The sequence below is a fragment of the Cetorhinus maximus genome, chromosome 29 (assembly GCF_964194155.1).
Source record: "Cetorhinus maximus chromosome 29, sCetMax3.hap1.1, whole genome shotgun sequence".
In the NCBI taxonomy this organism is placed as follows: domain Eukaryota; kingdom Metazoa; phylum Chordata; class Chondrichthyes; order Lamniformes; family Cetorhinidae; genus Cetorhinus; species Cetorhinus maximus.
In genome coordinates this window covers 8,027,210-8,047,035 of record NC_135907.1, presented here as the reverse complement: position 1 = coordinate 8,047,035, position 19,826 = coordinate 8,027,210, and the positions used below count along the sequence as shown (strand labels likewise).

The following is a 19,826-nucleotide window of genomic DNA, read 5'->3' as shown; positions in this document are numbered from 1 at the left end:
TCCAGATTTCCAGCATCCTCAGTATTTTGTTTTTATTATATTAGTCCAGAGGCCCAGGTTAATGTTCTGGAGGCATGGGTTCAAATCCCACCATGGCAATTAATTAACACATCTGGAATATAAAGTTAGTCTCAGTAATGGTGCTCATGAAGCTATCATTGATTGTTGTAAAGACCCATCTAGTTCACTAATATCTTTCTTTAAGGGATGAAATCTTCTGCCTTTACCCTGGTCTGGCCTACATGTGACTCCAAATCCACAACAATGTGGTTGACTATCAACTATCCTCTGAAATGTTCAGTTCAAGGATGTTCAATTAAGGATGTCACCCATATCCTGTGAAAGAATAAAAAAACTACAAAGGCATTAGCAAAATCATAAGGTGGGAAGGGCTGTTGTAAATTATCAATCAAATTTGCTGCCTGACTTTCCCCTCCTCTGTTCCACATCTTGAAATTGTCCCAATAGCTGTTTCCTTATACAAAGTAATGTCTCTGATTAAAGCAGCGCTGTCATATTCAACAGGGATCTCTGTATTGAGTTGGCTGGTCATAATTTGGATGGTAATATGGATGCCATGTTGGCTTTGATGCCCTATTAAATTGGCATTTTTATCCACTCCTGATTACCATCCAATGACCTGTGTTGGGTGCGTGTCAATAATTGGGTGACAAGACTGCCCTCTGTTATGATGCTTCCTCTATTATGGCTGAATAGTCTGGCAATGCGAACTTTCTGGGAATATGCAGGAAGAATGTGGATTTGGCTGGGGCACTGGGCAGATGCTCACTTTCAGGAAAACCAGGAAGAAAATCTCTTCCTAGTAACACCGTCAACCCGGAAACAGAGAGTGGGAATAAATGGGTCTTTTTCCGGATGGCAGGCAATGACTAGTGGTGCACCGCAGGGATCAGTGCTTGGACCCCAGCTATTCACGATATATATAAATGACTTGGATGAGGAAACCAAATGCAATATTTCCAAGTTTGCTGATGACACAAAACTGGGTGGGGTTGTGAGGAGGATGCAAGGAGGCTTCAGGGCAATTTAGACAAGTTGTGTGTGTGGGCAAAAACATGGCAGATGCAATATAATGTAGATAAATGTGAAGGTATATGCTTCGGTGTGAAAAACAGAAAAACAGTATTATTTAAATGGTGATATATTGGGAAATGTGGATGTACAAAGGGATCTGGGTGTCCTTGTACACCAGTCAATAAAGTAAATAGGCAGGTGCAGCAAGCAATTAGGAAGGAAAATGGTATGTTGGCCTTCATTGCAAGAGGATTTGAGTTCAGAAGTAGGGATGTCTTACTGCAGTTATACAAGACATTGGTGAGACCACACCTGAAGTATTGCATGCAGTTTTGGTCTTCCTACCTAAGAAAGGATATACTTGCCGTAGATGGAGTGCAGCGAAGGTTCACTAGGCTGATACCAAGGATGGCAGGACCGTCGTATGAGGAGAGACTGGTTTGACTGGGCCTGTATTCACTAGAGATTAGAAGAGCGAAAGGAGATCAGATTGAAACGTATAAAATTCTAACAGGGTTAGACAGACTGGTTGCAGGGCGGATGTTTCCCCTACTTGGGCAGTCTAAAACCAGGGGCCACGGTCTCAGGATATGGGGCAGGCCATTTAGGACTGAGATGAGGAAAAATTTCTTCAGAGGGTGGTCAGCCTGTGGAATTCTGTGGAGGCTGTGGAGGCCGGGTCACTGTATATTCAAGAAAGTAATTGATTATTTTTTTGGATATTAGGGACACCAAGGGTTATGGAGAGAAAGCAGAAATATGGCGTTGAGATAGAAGATCAGCCATGATCATATTGCATGGCGGAGCAGGCTCGAAGGGCCGAATGGCCTACTCCTAGTTTCTATGTTTCTACTTCAGCCAGGTATAGCATGTTGTAAAGAAAATATCTTTTTATTTCTGTTGGACTGTGGACTAAAATTACAATGGTGCAGTTTGAAAGACATATCTACTGGAACAGTGTGAGGGATATATCCGAGCTGTTAGAGCAAGACTGACATGGTGCTGCTGGAGAGTGACTCGTTTCTGACTGAACTGACCCGGCTTTTCCAGAAATGTCGAACCTCTGGAAGTATTTACCTCACCGTGAAGAAATATGATGGTAGGACGAAGCCAGTTCCATGGAAGGGAAACCCCGATACTTTTGACCCTGCTGACAATAAGTGTCTACTGAGGGCAACTGACGGGAAGAAGAAGATTAGCACAGTGATTAGCTCCATGGAAGTGTCCTGGAACAAAGTGTGCTATGAAAGACAGGACGGTGCCGAGGAGGAGTCCGGTCTAATGGGGAACTGCTTGGCAACAATGTTTTAATTTGCTCCTGACCAGGTGACCAGGGTTTGTGTGAGAGCAGTGCAGCAGAATACCTCCTAGCCTGAAAGGAGAAAGACCTAAAACCTCTCTCTCCTGTGTGTGTAAGATTCCAGTAATTCTACAAGAATAGCTAGCTGGCTTTTTCTCCTCATATCTCTATAATCTGCTCTCTCTCTGAAAACCCCTGTCAAGAAGCAAAGGGGAAAATCACTGTTAGCGACATTGAAAGGCAAGTGCTCAACCAGTGAACTAAAGACTGATAGTGCTCGAAGACCACCTTGTGTCATCAACAAAGAACTGAAAGGAATTTGGAAGACATTGATCAAAATCAATCCATCAAATCCTGTACTCTGGAATTGGTGTTATTGAACTGTTTTATCCCACCCTTGAAATCCATATTTTTGTGTGTCTTATGTGTCTTGTATGTGTGTGTATGGGGATTTAAGAAGGGGTAGAGTTTAAGTTCTAGAGTTAGAAATTAGCAGTTCATATTTCTTTCTTTTGCCACTGGTTAAAGACAATTTGTTCAATAAACAGTTGTTTACTTATTAAGTTTACAAATCTGGTGTTTGTATTCTGTTAATCTAAACTAAACAATTAGGTGGGTTGATCAAACTTTTTTCACATTTGTCGCGGCTCAGGGTGCAGTGGGGCTTGATATTGCAGCGCACTATCCCCAGTGAGTTGTGACAATGTGGTTCAGGCAAGGAAAGCACACGAATAAATTGATAAATATGTAAATATATTAAGATCTATATGTAAAGTATGTGTAAATGAAATTGAATCTAAACATTTGCGTTACGGGCATTTCGTCCTGAGAGTCAGTATGTGTCATTGTGAGCTGCACTCAGGAGTAAGAAGGCACACACAAATTTGATTTTGTTCCAGTTATCCTACACAGACCTGTCAGGCTCCAGGGAATGTTTCTGCCCTCTCTCACAAGTGTTTAAAAGCATTTATTGGATCTCCCATGTGCTCCATGCCTCACTTTCTGAGCTGCATCTTTTTTTTTTCAGTGTACCAAGCCATGAAATCCACTCTTCCAACCTGCCACATCTCTCAACATCTTACCTTTGCTCCCAACTCTAACAACGTTGCTCAAATAGTACTTTATATGCAAGTGCCAGGAAGCTTCTGTTGGTATGTATATAGAATTGCAAAAGAATGAAAGAAGTTGCTCTTATATAGCACCTTTTATGATCTCAGGACATCCCAAAGTATTTTACAGCCAATGAAGTGCTTTTTATTGACATGCAGTTGGTGTTGTAATGTAGGAAAAGTTACAGCTAATTTATACACAGCAAGATCCCACAAACAGGAGTGCAGCACGTGCCAGCTATGGCTTTTTGGTTGTATTCTTCCCTCTGAGTCAGAAGGTTTTGGGTTCAAAGCCTACTCCAGAGACTTTAGTGCATAATGTAGGATGACACTCCAGTACTAAAGGAATGCTGTACAGTTAAATGAGACATTAAACCGAGGCTGCATCTTCCTTCCCAAGTGAATGTGAAATATGGATAAATGTTGGGCAGAGATCAGGAAGAATTGCCCAACTCATCCACGAAACAGCGATATGGGACCTTTTGCATCCACCTGAGAGGGCAGATGGGGCCTTGTTTTAATGTCTCATTTAGGAGACAGCACCTCTGACAGTGTAGTGCTCCCTCAGCATTGCTCGAGGATCAGCCTAGATTTTTGAGCATAGGTTCCTGGAATAAAACTTGGACCTACGACTTCTGACTCAGAGACGAGAGTGCTACCATATCTGACATCTATCACATTGTTGTTTGTGGGTCTTAGAGGCGAGATTGCTACTCACTCAGCCAGCGTTGACATTCATAAGAAGATTCTTTGGCCACTTAATTGCCTGATGTGAATTACTTGAGCTTGGGTCAGGACAGAGGCAGGCTGCTATTGGCCTCAATGTACATGGACAAAGATAAGGAGTAAAATATGGCAGGTTTCCCACTGCTGATTGATATCTGGTTTAGTTACTGACAAATGCAAGTGTGTGAACACTGAGAGGGGACAGGAAAGGTTTTGTTATTACTGCAATGCCAAATAGCTGAACATCCAACATGCCAACACTTGTATCTAGCTCACGCCTGAAGAAAGGCAATTTTGACAAGGTAGTCAAGAGACAGTGCCTGTGGAACTCTGTGTCAGTGTGGGGACAGAACAGCAAAGGAAGAAAATTTGAATGGTAATACAGAACACAGGCAGAGGCTGAGCAACAGATTAACCTGCCCAGTCTCTGAATTAGGGAATAGGAGAAAATATGCGATTCAGGAGAAGGGTAAAAATAAATTGCAAAATGGCAGAACACAGAAACTTCAAATCTGGCTTCAGTCATGTACCACAAAAAATTGCACTCAGGTACTACATGAGGTGATTTACAGCCGTAGTTTTAAGGCAGATTTAAATGTCAGTCATAACCCTGGTCACACTCTCACTTCTTAGTCAGAAGATTATGGGTTCAAGTGTCATTCCAGAAGTTTGAGCACATAATTTAAGCTGACACTTGCAGTGCAGTACTTAAGGAGTGCTGTTACTAACTGTTGGTTAGTGCCACACTTCGGAGGAAACATTAAACTAAGGCCAGGTCTGGCCACTTGGGTAGATGTAAAAGATCCCACGGCACTATTTCAAAGCAGAACAGGGGAGTTCTCCCCGGTATTCTGAATTTATCCCTCAGTCTACATCACTAAAGTTTACAGTACAGAAATATACCACTCGACCCAACTGGTTTGTTCCATGAATCTCCTCAGTTACATCTAACCCAATCAGCATATCCTTCTATTGCGTTATTCCTCATGTGCTTAACTATCTTCCCCTTAAATGCCCCTATGCTATTCATTGTGGTAATGGGTTCCACATTATAACCAATCTCTGAGTAAACAAGTTTTTCATGAGTTCTTTATTGGATTTATTCGTCACTATCTTATATGCATTACTCTTAGTTTTAGAATCCCCCATAAGTGGAAATATTTTCTTTCCATTTGCCATATTGAATCCCTTCATTATTTTAAAAACTTCTACTAGGCCATCCCTCAATCTCTTTTTTAGAGAACAGAGCTCCAGCGTGTTCAGCTTTTCCTGACACTTATAACCTCTCAGTTCTGCTATCATCCTTGTAAACCTTTTCTTCTCCTTCACCAGTGCCTCTACAACATTTGTGTGATATGGAGACCAAGAACCATGTGTTATAACCAAGAAAGCCAAATGGTGAAGGATAGAACTGGAGCCAATCTTTATGCACTGTTACAAGCATTTATTTACAGAGATAGACATTACAAACACCGTCTCATTCATCAACCATAGTTTCAGTCTGTTCCTTTTTAGACACCTTCATAAGCATTTATTTACACAGTTACAGATTACAAGCAAGTACCTCCTAGCCCAACAACCACAGTTTAAATAATTCTCTTGATTCAACCAGAAGGTTGTCAATAAAGAGGAACTAAGAGCCATTTTTGAAAGGGCCACTAAAGTGTCACAAAATTTAAAAACTTTAAAAGGAGATTTAGTGAATAAAGTTAAAGTGGCATTCCCAGGGTGATGATGCATTCCAGAATTCTCCTGATGCCCACTAGTCAAAGAAGGCCTCAAGCATATCTGCAGACACAGTGTGCTCCCTCTCCAAGGAAATCCAGTATATTGTTGCTGAATGACTCTCTCAACTGCCCACCACCTGGGCCAGGCTCAGAAACAATCCCATGTGGAGCTCCTCTGATCTGCCTGCTCCTGTCTGCACCGGGTGGCCAAAGATCAGGCATGAAAGACTGAAGTGCAACCAAAAATTGAGGAGCAGCCCTTTCAGATAGTGAAAGAGGGGCTGCAACCTTACACACTCTACATTAATATGAAACACGGACTCCTCCAGGCTACAGAAATTAGAGACAGCCCAGGGGTCCATGTAACACCTTCCATTGCCAAATCTCCGCGAGACAAAGGTAGGATTACCGCAAAGTCCACCGGGGGTCCTAGCATCCGCCAGGTGTCAGGATGGAACGTCACTGCATGTCTGGATGGCTGAGGGTGAGAAAGTGGAGAGTGTGCAAGAGCAGCTTGTACAGGAATCCCATCTGCTCAGAGTGGAATGGCAGAGGGGATTTCCAAGAGATGACTCAGGTTGTGGGGCCAAAGCACCCCAGGGAGATTTCAGAGTCTGGCATCAATGAGACATTCTATCCAAATGGGGTTCGGCTTGGATGGGAGTGTTCCACATTCCTGAGCCACCTTGACACCAAATATAGTCAGGGCCAAGCACCATATTTTTAAGGTTCTCTACGGCTTTGGCCACAAGCTGAATGCTACCCAGGGACACACGCTGTGCCAGCTCTTCTGGTGACATCCAGCCCGCTTCACTACCATCCAGTATGTCCCCGACTCTAGTCATCGTGGCAGCCTGTGCTCTTTCCTCCACCAGCCACATAAACCCGTACGGATGAAGGTGCGGGTTCCTAAGCAGCGATCCCCAGACAATAGGCACCACTCCTGATGGGAGAGAACTCTGGCTTGAGGCAACCACATTCCAGACCCTGATCAGTTCCTAGTAAAAAACAGGCAGCTCCACCCGCACCCCCAACCCCCCCCTCCCCCCCCCAACCACCATCCCCTGCACCCCCAGGGTAATAAACAGTAGCTGCATGTCATTGAGGCCCTGCAGCTGCTGGAAGAAATACGTCCATCTGGGAAGAGGCTAGATGTACAGGTATCTCTGTGGGGTCTGAAAGTGGAAAGTCGCTACTTTGCACCTGACCGCTCTCCCTATGGGAGAGACCCAGCACCATGGCAGAGATCCAGTACATCCTTTTGTCCCAGAAGACATCGACAGGCTTACTTTGTATCTTGGTGACAAACAGTGGGAGGGATCAAAGTGACCAACTGGTATCACAGCATAGTGACCACCAGTTGTTATATGACCTGTACTCAGCCCCTGTAGGACAGCACTCAGAGCAGTCCTAACCAGCACCCTAGGCAAATGGTGACCTTGGCCTCCAACTTTTGCCAGTTTACTGGCCAGGCTTCCTCAGTAGGATAGACTCACAGGTAGAGAATGTTGGTGGTGCTCCAGACAAAAGGCCTAAACTCCTCCAGGCTGACCTTCGGCAGGTTCTTTCACAAAACTCTGCCAGCATCCCCACTGGACAGTTCGTCTGGATCTGAGACCTGGAATCCATCCTCAACCAGCTTCACCAGGAGCTGCCTAGGGACTCCCTGCCTTTTTTCCAGTGAGCAGTAAGGGGAAGCCATGGTCCAGGTCCTGGAGAAATTGGATCCGTGATCTCACGACTGTGACTTGGGACCCAATGAACCTTACCCATGTCCCACCATAGCCTTAAAGAGGGGAAATCTCCCTGCTCCCTTCTTCAATTGGGCCAGAATCGATGGAACGAGTCCCAGAATTGCTCGTCCTACAGCAGCAGGCTGTTAAAATGCCAAAAACATGGACCCCCATCCACAAGTGGGACAGAAGAGAACAGACCAGGCTGTGGTCTGAGCACAGCTCTGGCTGCCAGAGCACAGGAGAAGTATACCTGAGAAATCTAAAGGGAGCTAATTCTGGACCCCCCTCTTTCAGATTTCATAAAAGTGAAAGCACTACATTCAAGATGGCGATTTCGCCAGGCGTCCACCAAGATGTCAACCAGTTCCCTCAATGATCCCATTGCCATCTGGTGGTGTAGGTTACTGGAGGTCCCTCACCTCAGGGATATAGTTGGAGTCTCCCCAAAGATGACACACTCACCAGCATCAATAGAGCCAAGAAGAGAGGACACTTCTTCAAAGAGACGCATTTGCTGCATGCCGGCCAGGAGACCGTATACATTCACTAAGTGAAGTAGCACAACCCCCAGCCAGATAGTGAGATGAATCAAGCACCTGAGCACAGACTCCTTGACCACCAAGATCTGCAGCTAAAAATGTGGGACCAGGAAGATAGCCACCCCACCTGAAGAGGAGGCAAAGTGGCTCATGTAGACCCCTACTTGTCATTCCAAGAGTCAAGTAGCCTTGTCTCCTGAAACTGTCTGTGTTTCCTGCAGGAAGCATTCCACCTACTCCCTCTGCTTAAGGATCAAGAAGTTGAGAAACCTACGATGTACCTCTCTGCTGCCGTTGGTGTTGAGGCTGGCTATGGTTGTCTTCATGGCTGGAGTATAGTGCAACCATTGCCTACACCTTACTGTGGGAAGTGAACGGAGTCACTTGTGGTGGACGCCTCGAGTCAGCACAGCTCAAGTTGGCTCATGTCCTTGCTCAAACACACTCATTTGAGTAGAGTGGATAGAACTGACGAGCAGCACCAGCTCTGACCATTGGTCAGCTGGATCTTTTCATGACAACTCAAACTATTGGCCAGGAATTCCCAGAGTTCCACAAGAGGGATGAAGGGAGATCCAGGGAGCATGAGGCCACTCTAGCGATGGACTCTAAATCATCCCTGGTGGCCTCCACCAAAAACTGTCCTCCTCTGGGTCACTGGAGGGTCAGCCAGAGGCCCTACCTCTGTCATTATCCCACCCTCAGGATCAGCGGCAGAGGGATCCTGAAATAAAACAGAAAATGCTGGAAAAACAAAGCAAGTCTGGCAGTTAAGAGTCAACCATATTGCTGTGGGTCTGGAATCACATATAAGCCAGACCAGGTTTCCTTCCCTAAAGGCTATTAGTGAAGCAGATGGGATTTTATGACAATCAGCAGTAGTTTCATGGTCACCATTACTGAGACTAGCTTTCAATTCCAGATTTAATCAATTGAATTTAAATTCCACAAGCTGCCACGGTGGGATTTGAGCCCATGTCCCCAGATTATTAGCCTGGGCCTCTGAATTACTAGTCCAGTGACATTAACACCACACCACCATCTCCCCATCAGTATGACTCCCCTTCTTGTTCACTTACCAATGACCACACTCCCAATGTTAGATGTGTGTGCACAGGTGTTAGGAGAAGGCGTCAGCAGGCTTGGCTCTGATGCCATTTGTGGTCAAAACCAGCTGCTGGCAGTCAATGCTCATACATGGTGAATGCCCAGTGGACTGAGGTACAGGGAGAAGGCATCACCCATGGATCCAGAACCCCTGTCCCTCACTGCATCAGCACCTTTAGGAAAGGAAGGGGGAAAAAACCTAGAGGAAAAGATGAGAGTGCAAAATCTGTTGTGTACATGAAAAGCTGTTTTGCGTTAACGTTGCTGGTTATCTGGGGACAAGTGTGACTGGAAGGAGATATGCAAAAAGGTTAAAATGCAAAATAGGTTTTATTCTTGGCACATGTTTAATATAGACTATGATTGTAAACACTTATCAGAAAGCAAGCAATATTGCAAAGTAAAGATTAGCTAATCAGGCGATGTCTATGCATAGTTTATTTTTTGTGTTTAAGTATTTACTGTGACTACAGGCAAAAAATTGACTCCCCTAGTGCCTGATGACACCCTAATTAAATATTTGTACTTGACCTGGCACACCTATGCCATTTACTGGCATCAGCCAGCACCTTAATTACAGAACAAAAACAGAATTACCTGGAAAAACTCAGCAGGTCTGGCAGCATCGGTGGAGAAGAAAAGAGTCGACGTTTCGAGTCCACATGACCCTTCTTCAGAACCTTAATTACAGCATGGCTGAGGAATTGAAAGATACTGGGTCTGTGTTTATTTATTGATCTTATCCAAGGGGTTGGTCATAATGTCCTTTGGTTAGGGAGGGTTGGGGATGAATGTTGATTATATTTATTTGATTGGATCAGCTTTGGTAATTTCCTCTCCCCCCAACAGTCATGTAGTATGCTGACCTTTGTTGTGGATGTGAGGCTTAAATGGCAAGTGTGGTCAGTGCCTGTTCCTGACCATAACCAATATGAACTCAGCAATATAGGAACTGCGTGTTCAGCTTTCCACAATGACATCATTCAAGGTGTGGTCAGACATTTATACAAGCCTCCATAATAGACCTGTATGGTGGATCATATTTCAGTTTGGCAAGAATTAGGTCACCTTGCAGGTTAGTGTACCTTGTATATAATGATAAACTTGCAGACAGTGATTGACAGAAGATAGCACCATATTGTTTGCTGTAAGGGACAGTTTTAATGGCTTAGGTAGTGAAATTCTTTTTTATTCACTACTTGTCCCACACCCTGAGCAGTGACGCATAATAAGTTATGGTTTTGTATAACAGCTCTCTGATTACCTGGCCCTTCCACCATTCTAGTTGAGCACAGGTAGAGGCAGGTACTGCAGAGCATGGAGAGTGGGGAGACTTCATTTTAAAAAGAGCATGGAGAGTGGGGAGACTTCATTTATAAAGAGCATAGAGAACAGGGAAGCTTAATTTTAAAAAGAGCGCAGAGAGCGGGGAGACTTCATTTATAAAGAGCACAGAGAGCTGGGATACTTCATTTATAAAGGGCATGGAGGGCAGGGAGCCTTCATTTTAAAAAAGAGTGCTGGGAGCAGGGTAACTTCATTTTAAAAACAGGGAGACTTCACAAAGAGAGGTGCGAGAGGGAGAGAGCAGCAAGACTTCATAAAAAGCTTGAGAGGTAGAGGAGACAACGATTGGTAACTGACAGGTGAATAAACACTTTATTTAAAGTTTAAGGTATGTTCAGTGGAGACAGGCCATGTGGAATGTGTATCCTGTGGGATGTGGGAAGTCATGAAGGCACAAAGTACCCTCGATAACTACATCTGCAGGAAGTGTCACCAGCTACTGAAACTTGAGCTGCAGGTTGCAGAACTTGAGCAGCGGCTAGAGTCACTGTGGTGCATCCGCAAGGCTGAGGATTACGTGGATAGCACATTTAGAGAGGTGGTCACACCACAGCTAAGAAGTACACAGGCAGGGAGGGAATGGGTAACTGCCAGAGTATCTAAAAGAAACAGGTAGTTAGTGCAGGAATCCACCAAGGCTATCTCATTCTCTAACCTCTTTTCCATTTTGAATACTGGTGAGTGAACTGGTTCATCAGAGGACTGTAGCAAGAGCCAGGTTCATGGCACCACGGGTTGCTCAGCTGCACAGGAGGGGAGGTGGAAGAGTGGAAGTGCTATAGTGGTAGGGGATTCCATAGTTAGAGGAGCAGGCAGGTATTTCTGTGGCCATAGATGTGACTCCAGGATAGTATGTTGCTTCCCTGGTACCAGGTTCACCTGGCTGCAGGACATTCTTTTGGGGGAGGGTGAGCAGCCAGAGGTTGTGGTCCACATTGGGACCAATGACATAGGCAGGAAAAGGGATGAGGTCCTGAAAGCAGATTTTAGGGAGTTAGGAAGGAAATTGAAAAGCAGAACCTCAAGAGCAGTAATCTCAGGATTACTCCCAGTGCCACCTGCTAGTGAGCATAAGAATAGCAAGATTGAGCAGTTCTATATATGGCCAGAGAAACAGAGTAAGAGGGAGGGTTTTTGATTTCTGAGGCATTGGGACCAGTTCTGGGGCAGGTGGGACCTGTACAAGAAGGATGAGTTGCACCTTAACAGGACTGGGACTAATGTCCTCACAGGGAGGTTTGCTAGTGCTATTGGGGAGGGTTTAAATTAGATTTGCAGGGGCATGGGAACCTGAAGGGAAATTCAGAGAGGAGAGGAGAAAAACTGGCAGTTAACTGATAAGGAGGATATATCAGAGAGTAGTATCAATGTAAACAGAATACTTGGAGAGTTTGATAGAACTAGAGTAGGTATAGTAAGTCATTAGATGGGGTCAGAGCAAGGGGGAAAGTTAAAAAGCCTAAATCAGGATTAATGTACATGTATATGAATGGATGGAGCGTGGTTAATTAGATTGGTGAACAACAGGCACAGGTTGACAAATGGAACTATAATATTATTGCTATAATAGAGACCTGGCTCAAAGAAGGGCAAGACTGGGTGTTAAATATTCCTGGGTACATGGTATTTAGTAAAGACAGGCAAGGAAGGAAAGGGGGGATTGCGTGGAGAGTGGCAGTATTGATTAAGGATGGTATTACAGTACTGGAGAGAGAGAATGTTCCAGATAGGTCAAGGACAAAGGTACAATAACATTGATCGGTGTAGTAAATAGACTGCCAACTAGCGGAAGGGATGCAGAGAAAGAAATTTGCAAAGAAATTACAGAGAGGTGCAAGAATTATAAAACCATTATAATGGGGCACTTCAATTATCCAAATATAGACTGGGATAGCAATAGTGCAAAGGGACAAGAAGAGTGAGAGTTCCTGGAGTGTGTTCAAGATAATTTTCTGCAGCAGTATGTTCTGGGTTCAACGAGAGGGCAGGCACTGTTGGACCTGGTTCTGGGGAATGAGTTGGCCTAAGTGGATCAAATATCAGTGGGAGAGCATTTAGGGGACCGTGACCATTGTATCATAAGGTTTAGGGTGGCCATGGAGAAGGACAAGGAGCAATTCAGAGCAGGGATAATTAATTGGGGAAAGCCAACTTCAATAGGGTGAGAGTGCATCTGAGTCCAGTGAGTTGGAATCAAATATTGTCGGAAAAGATGGCTGAACAATGGGCTACTTTCAAAGAGTTAATATTGCAAACGATGTCAAAGTATATCCCCTCGAAGGGGAATGGTAGGACAAATAAATATAGAACATTCTGGATGATGAGAGAAATAGAGGTGAAGATGAAAAGGAAGAAGTACGTATAAGACAGATATCAGGAAGAAAATACAATGGAGAATCAGGCTGAAAAAGAAGGACCAGAGGGGAAGTGAAAAAGCTAATTAGAAAATCAAGGAGGGAGCATGAAAAGAGACCAGCAGCTAACATAAAAGGGAATCCCAAGGTCTTCTATAAGCATGTAAATAATAAAAGGATGGTAAAAGAAAGGATAGGGCCAATTAGGGATAAAAGAGGAGACTTGCATGTGGAGGCAGGAGAAGAAGCGGAGGTGTTAAATGAGTACTTTGCATCTGTTTTTACAAAGGAAGAGAATGCTACCCAGGCTGAGGTGAGAGAGGAGGTAACTGGTACACTCAAGGAATTTACAATTGAGAAGGAGGAGGTATTAGAAAGGTTATCTTTATTTAAAATTGATAAGATACCAAAACCAGATGAGATGCATCCGAGGATACTGAAGGAGCTGAGAGTGGAAATTTCACAGGCATTGGACAAAATCTTCCAGTCTTCCTTAGACACAGGGGTGGTGCTAGAGGACTGGAGAATTACAAATGTTACATCCTTGTTCAAAAAGGGGTGCAAGGATAATGTCGGCAACTACAGACCAGTTAGTTTGACTTCAGTGGTAGCGAAACCTTTGGAAACTATAGTTTGGGACAAAGTCAATAGTCAGTTAGACAGGTGTGGGATAATTAAGGAAAGCCAGCATGGATTCACTAAGGGAAAATCATGTTTAACTAACTTGCTGGAGTCTTTTGAGGAAGTAACAGAAAAGGTTGATAAGGGCAATGCTGTTGATGTGGTCTATATTGACTTTCAAATGCATTTGATATCGTGCCACACAATAGGCTTGTGAGTAAAATTCTAGCTCATGGAATAAAAGGAAAAGTAGGCACTTGGATAAGAAATTGGCTGAGTGACAGGAAACAGAGAGTAGTGATAAATGGTTGCTTTTCAGATTGGAGGAAGGCCTGTAGTGGAGTTCCCCAGGGGTCAGTGTTGGGAGCCTTGCTCTTCTTGATATATATTAATGATCTAGACTGGTAGTGTGTAGGACATGATTTCAAAATTTGCAGATGATACGAAGATTGGAAGCGTTGTCAACTGTGATGAGGATAGTGTTGAACTTTAAAAGGACATAGACATATTGGTGGATGGGCAGACAAATGGCAGATGAAGTTCAATGCAGATAAGTGTGAGGTGATTCATTTTGGCAGGAAGAATGTGGAGAGACAATACAAAATAAAGGGAGAAACTCTAAAGGAGGTGCAGGAACAAAGGGACCTCGTGTATATGTACATAAGTCATTGAAGGTGGCAGGACATGTTGAGAGAGCAGTTAATAAAGCATATGGTATCCTAGGTTTTATTAATAGAAGCACTGAGTACAAGAGTAAGGAGGTCATGTTAAACTTGTATTAGACCCTAGTTAAGCCTCATCTGGAGTACTGCGTCCAGTTCTGGGCGCCATACTTGAAGAAGGTTGTGAAGGCATTGGAGAGAGTACAGAGGAGATTCACAAGAATGATTCCAAGGATAAAAAAACTGTAGTTATGAGGATAGATTGGAGAAGTTGGGTCAATTTTCCTTGGAGGAAAGAAGGCTGAAAGGAGACTTGATAGAGGTATTCAAGATTCTGAGGGGTATGGACAGTGTAAATAGTGAGAAACTGTTCCCACTTAAGAGTACATCAAGAACTAGAGGGCACAGATTAAAAATAATGGGCAAAAGGAGTAGAAGTGATGTGAGGAAAATTTTTTTCACCTAAAGGATGGTTGGAGTCTGGAATGAACTTCTTGAAAGAGGCAAGTGCGATCAAAGTATTCAGAAGGGAATTGGATTGATCTCTGAAAAGAAAGAATGTGCAAAGTTACAGGAATAAGGCAGGGGAGTGGGATTAGGTAGAATGCTCTTTCAGCGAGCCAGTGCAGACTTGATGGACCAAATGGCCTCTTCTGCACTGTAAAGATTCTGTGTCTGTGTCTGTGTGTGTGTGTATCTGTGTCTATGTGTGGGTGAAGTATTGCAGCTGAACTTCAATTCTGGTTACTTTTCAGTGTGTATGTTAGCAGGCTAATCATCATGGAAAGGATCACTTGCCATAACTTGGCATCAATCATACATTTTCTAACATTGGATATTGATTAATAATGGGAACTCTGGTTAATAATTTCCCTATCATCAGCCCAGATGTTCAAAGGTCAATTATATATGCCCTATTACTACTCAACTGAGATTAACAATTCACTCTTCCCTTCAGCTAAATATTTTAAACATCTTAAAATATTTCATAAGGCAGGGGTGATTCATATATCAATGAGAGATTGGAAAAAACCATCTGGGGAAATGAGCAAAGGTGAGATCAAAGAGGATAGTTTTGAGGAAGCTTTTAAAGGTGGGGAAACTTGTAGCAATGTAGAGTTATGAGAAGAGAACTCTAGACAGCACACTGATGGTTGGAGGTTGTAACACTGATGGTGGAATAAAGTTAAGAAAGGTATGCAGATCTTCAGACTAATTTTCCAGAGTGGGTTGAGGGAGCCAGCATGTAAGGCTGGAGGCGGTTGCAGCAGAGGATGGGGTTAAAGTCATGTAGGGATTTATAAAATAAGACCTTGAAGTCAATGGACTGGGGTATAGGAAACTGGTGAAAATCCATAAGGAAAAGAGTGACTGGTGAGTGAGATTTAATGTGAAATAGACGGTTTCTGGTTGAGTTGGAATTTATGGAGCTCGGAGGCTGGTGAGGAAATTGATGTAGAAGTTGAGCCCGATGGAACTGGTGGAAATAAGGCTTTCAACAATAGCAGGGATGAGGTAGGGATTGAAGTGGAGGATATCTTCGAAGTTGGTTGAGGCAATTCACAGTTGAATAGGGAACCTTGACTGTACTCTATCAGGTTTGGCTAGAATGAAGAACTGTGAAGAAGATATAGTAACGTATTATAACAGAAAATGGCTTTGGCCTAGCAATGCTTAGCTAACTCAGCACAGAACAAGGATGGAAGTAGTGAACTTCCTGGTTTAGTATATTCTTCTTTGAAATTGTCATTGACAATTTGGCTCAGTTGGTAACATATTGGATATTGAAATCAGAAGGTTGTGGGTTCAAGTTCCACTCTGTAATTTGATTAATTTGGTCTGACACTCCAGTGCAATGGTGAGGGAGTGTTGCATTGACACCAGTGCTGTCATTCAAATGAGACGTTAAACTGAGGTTCAGGTGGATATTAAAGTTTCTGTGAACCAGCTGAGAAGCAGGGAGTTAACCTGGCCAATTTTTCTCTCAATAAATATCATCCAAAAAAATTATTAACTAGTCATTCATCTCGCTGTTGTTTGCTGTGAACACAATGGCTGCTCCATTTGTTTATCTAACAGCACTCATTACATTTTAAGGCAATTTATTGTGTGGTCAGGTGCTTTGAGATGTAATTTATAAATTTGTACCTTTCTCTCAATTGATCAGTTATTCATTGAACAGTTGAGTCATAGTGATCAGGAAGGTCCCAGATCTGATCCTAGGCTCTGTGCTCAGTGAGCTGGCATGTGCTAAAGATGGGACAGTTTTCACCAGGGGAAAAACAGTCAGGGCTCCCACTGCTCATTCAGCAACCCCTGTTCCAATGCAATAAAAACAGAAAATGCTGGATCAGCAGGTCCAGCAGAATCTGTGGAGAGGATAGACAAGACAATGTTTCAGCTGTGGTCAGAACTGGGAAATGTCACAGATAAAGAGCATGTGAAAGGAACAGAACAAGGGAAAGGAGGATAACAGAAGTGATATTAACATGATAAATGTCCAGTAGTACTGCTGGAATACATGTGGAAATAGAGTTGCCAACCCTCCAGGGTTGGCCTGGAGTCTCCAGGAATTGAAGATCAATCCCCAAGACACTGCTGTGTGCAACCCTGGAGAAAATTCATTGGGACATTAAAAAAGACTTTTTATGTAATTTTCTTTGAACATTGATCTTTACCAGATATAAAAATATTGAAGATGGGAAAGAAAGGCCATTTGAGTCAAGCATCATCCAACTGGGTAATAAGTCTTTTTGCTTTCTAATTGATGTAGGAAGGCAGTGCATCACAAAAGTGGCCGACTAATGGCAGGAGCATGGGGCAAGTCATGAAACCCCCAGGAATAAATTTAATCACAGCTGGAAACCCTATGTGGAAAGTGGGCTCAGCTGAGATGCCCTGGCCCCTGCAGTTCAATAACCTGCCCGCAGTCATTGGAAAAATAAATAATGACCAGTCAGCTGAGGTGCCAGATCGAACCAGTGAGGGACAGAGAACTGGCAAGGGAAAGAAAAAATTGTGAAAAATTCAGAATTTAGAGAATTCCTCTTTCCTGAATTTTTTAAGTAAGTTTTGACCACATAGATCAAAAAAAGATACGTGTCTTTACAAATCCACCTCTTTGTACATTATCAAAGCCTCTTGCCTAATCCCATCAACAGGCCCTGTGTGTGTTTTCTTCCATTTATGGTCGAAAACTGTATGGTGTGCGAACTGGTGGGAGGGACTGTGGTTTCCTATTGCACTAACATTGTTCCCACTGACAACAATCATTTTAAGAATCAAAGTAACTAACCTCTGACACAACTCATTGGCAGGACTCTCCCAGACTGTTAAAGACATACTATGACACACTGACTGCATTCCTCACATTCCTATCCTGCTGCAGCTGGGAACCATAGCTTCTAAGCCCTCAGTTCATTGGTTGTGATCTCACCCTCAAAGTTCTTTCATTTATATATGTTTTTTCCTTTTTAGGGCAGGAAGCTGGGATGGATTGGGCCATACATTGTAAGGAAACTATCATAGGAATATGAATAGGCTTTCATTCATTTATATGTGTCAGTGGTATAAGCACTTTTGGGGCTGTAATGAGTAAGGGTGCTTTAATATGATCTTTAATTGTCGAAAGCACTAAAGGTTTAGAACCTCCCATTACTTCCACTTGATTTGGCAGTGTTAAGTATGGAAAGATGTCTGATAGGAAACAGGCAAAGGGTTTACAGACTATTTGTATGCATTTATTTAACAGGATAAATAGGCCAGAGGCGTGGCCTTGTTTTTCTTTATATAAGTATCACACTGAGGTTGGTGGCGTCCTGATCTCTGTTGCTCCCAATTACATCACAAAGTGAAGTGATACAACTGCACATGCACTGCGTTGTCAACAAATACAGCCTTTGGTGTGATGGGGGAACTAGCAAATACTGCTGTTCCGTAAGCTGGAGCATCAATGATGCAAGCTGGGTTGTTCGATTGGTAATTATATCTCATGCTCTCCATACACAATGTATTAAATGAAGGATTTAATACATTGACCCATCTAAGAAATAATTTTGCCCAATGACACCATATTAATGTTAAGATGAATTGAGGTTAAGATCCAAATTGTGACTTAAGTTTAGGTGTTCAGTGTTCTAATGCTGAATGTGATTGCTTTCAGGATAATATTTCTTTCATTGTTTGTCATCTGCGGCTCAGTTGGTTCCACTCTTGTCGCTGAGTCAAAAGGTTGAGGTTTCAAGTCCCACTTGCAGAGCACATAATCAAGGCTGATACTCTCAGTTTCCAAAATATCGAGGGCTATTCCTTGTAAATGCTACCTTCAGGGTGAAAATTTTGCAATGGAGCTCAGTTTAAGGGAGTAGGTATGTGACCGGGATGACAAAAATCTGTTCAAATAGCTTTTCTTTAGGATAACAAATAGCAAATAGAAACCCAGGGGGAAAGATCTCTTCTGCAAACATGAATATAAGAGAAAACAGTTACTATTTAACTCCTGAGCTGCTCACAAATATGATATGACAGTTTGATACAGATATGTCCCCATCCCCCAGTCTGAGTTGTCTTTAGTTGGGAACGTGTGAATGGTGTTACTGACTGGGCTCCATTCAGCTGAAGATTAAAAACTTAATTTTGCTCCTGGTTTATTGGTGAGGAAGACTGGTTATAATTCAGTGACAGCTCCCCAAGGGCAGAACACTCACTGTAGCAATATGTGCAGGCAAGTCTTGTCTGCAGTTTGTGCATAGCAAAGGCAAATTGATTTATGTGAATTGCATTGTCCTATAGCTGGCAGCTATATTAACAAGGTTAGAAATTCAGTGTCATTTGTATTAGAGTCATATTTTACAAAAAAACATGGTATGTGTCCTCCTGTCTGCAATTTCTGCAAGTTACATATGTGAAACCATGAACTGCAAATTCTTGAATGTTATCTCAGTTGTGGATTTCATGTAGAAATAAGAGCTCGACTTCAAACATGGTGCCTGCACATTGTATACACCAATGCAACCTAGCCCCAAGGCACACATTCATACACCTATATAAAAACAAAAAACTACTGCGGATGCTGGAAATCCAAAACAAAAACAGAATTACCTGGAAAAACTCAGCAGGTCTGGCAGCATTGGCAGAGAAGAAAAGAGTTGACGTTTCGAGTCCTCATGACCCTTCGGCAGAACTGAGTAAAGTAGTACACCTACCTGACAAACACTGCTCACCACATGCAGAGTACCCTGTGTACTCACGAGTTCTGAAGTGTCAGAGAAACAACAAGAAAATAATAAATCTTGAACTCCCTCCTCCATCCCCACCCCCTTTCCGTTTCTTCCCCCTCCCTTTTGTTTTTTCCAATAATTTATATAGATTTTTCTTTTCCCACCTATTTCCATTATTTTAAAATCTATACCTTTAATGCCCTGTTAGTCTTTCCACCCCACCCCCACTAGAGCTGTACCTTGAGTGTCCTGCCATCCATTCTTAATTAGCACATTCGTTTAGATAATATCACCACCTCTTTGTTCCTTTGTCTGTGACATCTTTTGATTATCTGCTCCTATCA

The 19,826-nt window shown here is 43.0% G+C and overlaps 1 protein-coding gene across 1 annotated transcript in view; it reads right to left on the bottom strand.

Moving 5' to 3' along the window:
• The window catches only part of LOC144669599 (alpha-N-acetylgalactosaminidase-like), a 376,191-nt gene that overhangs the window by 259,262 nt on the left and 97,103 nt on the right, over nucleotides 1-19,826 (bottom strand). The gene's annotated exons all lie outside the window — the stretch shown is intronic.